The 5605-nt window shown below is 40.6% G+C and overlaps 1 long non-coding RNA gene across 1 annotated transcript in view; it reads left to right on the top strand.

Moving 5' to 3' along the window:
• Nucleotides 1-1738, top strand: part of LOC111866978 — a 200462-nt gene extending 198724 nt beyond the window's left edge. Inside the window, exon 3 of the long non-coding RNA XR_004513284.1 lies at nt 1687-1738. This is a non-coding gene — a long non-coding RNA (uncharacterized LOC111866978). The remainder of the gene's footprint in view (nt 1-1686) is intronic.
• The last annotated feature ends 3867 nt before the right edge of the window (nt 1739-5605 follow it).

Raw genomic sequence — 5605 nt, 5'->3', positions numbered from 1 at the left:
AACGATATTGTCAATGGCTCAGATTATATATTGTGGCATATAGACCCGTTGTTAAGCTGTGACTCTGTAAACAAGGGCCGTTGCTACGTAAGTCACGCAACATACACGCAGGCAACAATAGAACAACGGGGTTATTCAACCCCTTTCTAAAGAACATCTCGCTAAAAACGTTCCCGCGAAAACGAGCACGAACGCAACAATATTACAGCGGTGTTTTCTATGTTGTCTGCACCGCGACCATTGCTGTGCAACGACGCGGTAAACTCGCCTTCTCAACAATATAGAGGCTGTGTTTTTCTGCGTAGTCTCTGCCTAGGAGTTATCTTGAAGACAATTGGCGCTGCAGGGCAGTTGATGGTTCAGCTGGGGAATGTTAACCAGCGGCCAACGGAAGCTGAAGGATCTCCATTGCTAAGCTTCGTTACCAGGAAACATCTAGTGAAAACACCGCAGAGGAATAGCCATTGTTGAGAGCTGTTACTGGTGAAAACAGACTCAGAAGGCTCAATGTGGAGTGATTCTCAGTGTGGAAATCAGCAATAGTGTTACACTTATCTGTAGATACGACGTGTAAGTGGCCAATAAATCCATTCACCAATCCATACCCCGTCTATAGTCAGTAATAACCTGATAATATCATGTAATGATGCGATGATTTACGAACAACAAATCGGAAATAACGTGCAAAGAAACTGCCGTGGCCTTACTTGATATATTATCCAGGAATTTACCAAGATGGACTGAGTAAGCTCACGAAGAGCCACATTAAGCGCAGTTGATGTTCCGGCCGAGATTGGAAGCGAGCATCTCCCAAATGAAAGCCAGAAGCCTTGACACTGTATCCAATATTCTCAGCCTCTCCGCTTTAACGTAACCAGAAGTTTCATCGCCCTGCTCAAATGAGCCCTCCAGTAGACCCTGTTCTCAGCCAGAAGAATTTCTTCCAGTCCCCTGCACTCTTTCCTTAAAATTTATTTTAATATTGTCTTCCCATGAAAATCTAGGATTCCCAAATAATCTTATCCGATTCTGCGTGCTACATACCCGTGTTCATTGTCTGCTTTTCGGTTTCCCTAATGATGTTTTGTGAAATGTTCCAAGGACGAGACTCGACTCCATGCTGAAAACTAGACATATTTCTTCACTTAGCGCCCTGCTTTCAGACATTCTCAATCTATTCTGTGAAGAGCTATACCAAGTGTTCCTTGATAGCCGTCAAGTGGTTTGGGAGATGAAGCATGTGAACGAAAGGATATGAACTTGTTATGTTCCTCATATTTATGTATATAACGTAAATAAAGCATAGATAAAGGTAAAGTTGTCCTTGTGCTTAACTAATTAAGCACTACGCCATGAAGGCTTATGGGAGAGTGGATGTATAAATCCATATTTTCTTGACCTCGTCACTAATTGGAGGTGGGCGGTCACCTTCACGCCCCGGCCGCTTCACCCCCGGGGAAAAACCCCCTCTGTCCACTGGATAGGAGGCTGGAAGGGCCCCAATTTCGGTCTGAACGACGTGAAGAATAGAAAATTCTTGACCCTACTGGAACTCGAACTCTGATCCTCCGGTCGTCCAGTCCGTAGCCAATCGCTATACCAACTACGATGGCCCGGCTTCACAAATACCGCATAGAATGCCCATTGGTTATTTCAAATTTAATGTGTATCCGCTTTATGTTTTAGGACTGAAGTTTCTGTCTACTGCCAGGAGATGCCAGCCGTGACTGAGTGAGCACAATTACCTGCTTTCATATTCAGAAGGTATGTCTGATCTACATCCATCTTCTGGCGCTGAAAGTATCTTTATTCTTAGTAAGAAAATTTTAATTTAATTGCATAAATTTTAAAAGTACGTAATCCGAAAGAAAATCTCTGGGTAGAAAGGAAATTAAGATAATGACCAAGTAACATAAACCTTTACATCTTGCACTGTAGTACCAGGGCTGAACGTCTTGCCCGTAAAAGCGAAACAATAAATTCAGAATATATACAGAGTGTTACACGACTTTAGGGCATAACTACAGAAGGTGATTTCCAAGGTCTTTATGATAAAAAAGTTAATATAAACACGTGTCCAATTTTGGACGGTTACGGAGTTATGACAGTTTTAAACTCAGAATAGAAGGTAACGATTACTGGCAATAAACGGAACAAAATAATAAACCAGCATAATACATGATACATTTAAAGTATGAATGTAAAGTTAACTTCGTGAAATTACCTTTAATTTGAATTTATTGGTGCTTAAAGCTGATTTTCGAAAATGCCACCGCCGGCCGCAACACATGCTGCCGCTCGGTTGTGAACCGCGCCGGACATACCAACCCACCACCGTTAGGTGCCTCTCAAGTGTCGAGATAACGAGAACGCTCTGTCTGTACCTGGTTAAAATAGCGACCCGACACATGACAGACGCGGTTCACACGGGGGCGTGTACGGGAATGAAAAAACGGTCATAACTCCGTAACCGTCCAAAATCGGACACATGTTTATATGAACTTTTTTTGATCACAAAAACCTAGGAAATCACCTCCTGCAGTTATTCCCTAAAGTCGTGAAACACTCTGTATGTTGAAAATATTCACAAACTTAAAATTCCAGGCGACAGAGACGAGATAATAAGACTGAACTTAGCTTACGATAGACAGTGAATTGAATTATGTACCTACATACATAAGATATACATTTTTTTTATTGCTAGTGGGGTGGGACTAAGTCCCTTGTACTGCGGCCACTTCTGGCCTATTGTACCAGCCCCCGATGACAGGTGAGGGTGATTGTGGAGCAATTGGTGGAATGAAGATTGGCTGGGGAAACCGAAGTACTCGGAGAAAACCTGCCCCAGCGCCACTTTGTCCACCACAAATCCCACTTGACCTGACCCGGGATCGACCCAGGACCACCGCGGTGGGAAGCCAGCGACTAACCGCTTGCGCTATGGCGCGAAGATATACATACATACACACATACATACATACATACATACATAGGACATACATGTCTTATACCTAAGATATTTTAGGACTTATTGTTGCAACGATGCTGCGATTAGGCAGAAGACGTTTTTTAAGAATGTGTTGGTGTCTGGAGTTGCGTTTTAAAGCCGGAATATGAATGGTTACATTTTCTGCTACTCCTCTCTGTGTCGCTGTTCGTTTTCGAGTGTTCATACGAGGCTGTATTTAGCGTCGAATGGTAGTCTGGCTGATTAATAACGAATTTTAAATGAGTGGGTATGAAGTGGTCGTGGCCTAGTCGAGTTTTGATCCGGCGTTTACCTGGAAGTTCTGAAGAAATATCACGAAAAGCCTCAGCGGATTCCTTCACCACAACAACCTGTACACCTGATGATGGCCGGATAGGCCGAAACATGTAGAGAAAAGAACGAGAGAAAATTAAAAGACGTTTCACATAGACGGCAAAAAAGCGGAACGCAATGTAAGATCAGAAGAGCCACTGTCCCGCACCCCAAGAATACAAATCTACACTGTTAATTTATATACCAACCCTCTTGGTAGTATTCTTACACTAGCCATATTTTCCAAGTGGCCAAAATCTCTTAAAACCTACAGGTATTGGGTTGAGAGCTCCATTTCTTACTGTGTCACTTTCTTTCCAGTCAGTTTTCTCAAACATGTAGTATCCACAGCTTGGCTTTCCTTTGTATTGTTCTTCGATAAATGTTAATGTTTCGGGTTATTTACTAGAATAAGTTCAAATGTGCTTTATAAATTGTGGTTTTGCATTATTTTTTGATATCTTTGTTCCGTAATATTCTCTCGCTCTTTTCCTATAATTGAAGAGCTAATTTCTAGTATTCTGAATTGTTTCATTTTTGGTCCGTTACACTATCAATCACAGAGTTAGTAGAGAGTCCGTCGAGTGTAACAATTTGTAGGTCACTTTTTTGATATCACTTCTACCTTACATGTTTCGGTTTGATATAACCATCATCAGAGGCACTTGCTATAACTATGGAAACACTGTTGTTTATGATGTTCACACTTATGTTTGTCGTGTAGACGCTGCTACAATATGCTGACGTGTAAAAGCACAAAACTTACTAAGATAGTTGAGTACACTATCAAGTTCTCACTTTTCATCCGAAACTGTTTTAAGTTAAAACGCTAAATGTTAAAACATTTAATCTAAGATGCTGAATTCCTCCTTGTTAGTTCATTCCGAAGATGGGAGACGTCAGCTTGAAGTTGTATGGCTTATGGTTCGATGTTTCTTATGTGCTGTGTGTTGTGTACTGCAGTAGGAATACTACATCTGGTGTTATTTAAAGCCTTGTGTGTTGTGTACTACAGTACACAACACACAGCACATAAGAAACATCGAACCATAAGCCATATAACTTCAAGCTGACGTCTCCCATCTTCGGGATGAACTAACAAGGAGGAATTCAGCATTTTAGATTAAATATTTTAACATTTAGCGTTTTAACTTAAAACAGTTTCGGATGAAAAGTGAGAACTTGATAGTGTACTCAACTATCTTAGTAAGTTTTGTGCTTTTACACGTCAGCATATTGTAGCAGCGTCTACACGACAAACATAACTGTGAACATCATAAACAACAGTGTTTCCATAGTTATAGCAAGTGCCTCTGATGATGGTTGTATCAAACCGAAACATGTAAGGTAGAAGTGATATCAAAAAAGTGACCTACAAATTGTTACACTCGACGGACTCTCTACTAACTCTGTTCTAGTATTCTGTTTATTTCTCCGGTGATTTTCCTTTTGCATTTCTTTTTTCTTCTCAAATAAATATATTTTCCACCTCTTTAACTTTTATTCTCATGCTCAGCCTATTTTCCCCGTTATTCTCCATGTCACTTTCTTGTCCATATACACTTGTATGTATCGGTTCCCGCATAATACGGTTTCCTTTGCTCTGCGTGACTTTCATTATTTCGTTAAAATATTACAGTATTTTCAGTCTTCTCAAGACAGAAGCTGTCTTTCTAATGCATGACGCTCTCTGAAGACCTGTAAACGCTATTACAATATCCTTGTCAGTTTTCCCATTTTCCCCTGTTATTTGTCTCGTTGTAAAAGTGACATTTTATCATTCAAAACGAAATTCATTTGTTCCCAATTGCTGTTTACTTCTAAATTGTCTTGTGATTTATTAATTAAGTTGTTTTCTTATAAATTTCCTTCTTTATAATTATGGAAGATCCAGTCACGGTAGCCGAGCGGTCTAAGGCACGCACTGTTTTCGCTCGCTCGAAAGCCTGGATCGTGGGCTTCAATCCCATACAAGTCATGGAAGTTTCGTGTTGTGTATGTGTTTATTCCTTGTTTATGTTGTCCTGTGTTTAGGTAGCGACCTTGCGACGAACTGATAACTCTTCCAAGGAGTCCTACCGTCTGTAAAATATTCTTGAGACTGAAAAAATCAGAAGCCTGGGCCCCAAGGGGGGCTGTAGAGCCAGTAAAAAAATTATGGAAGAGTTTCTAGCTTACTTATTCACATTTTTATGTTATCACTCAGCAAATATGATCACCTAAAAATGTTGTATAAGCTATCTTTAGTCGTTTGTATCGTACTTTGAACGGACAACCTCACAGAAGGAAAATCTTATGTGCTCG

The sequence above is a fragment of the Cryptotermes secundus genome, unplaced genomic scaffold, assembly GCF_002891405.2.
Source record: "Cryptotermes secundus unplaced genomic scaffold, Csec_1.0 scaffold1339, whole genome shotgun sequence".
NCBI lineage: Eukaryota > Metazoa > Arthropoda > Insecta > Blattodea > Kalotermitidae > Cryptotermes > Cryptotermes secundus.
The sequence above is the reverse complement of the archived record's forward strand: the minus strand, read 5'-3'. Positions and strand labels throughout refer to the sequence as shown.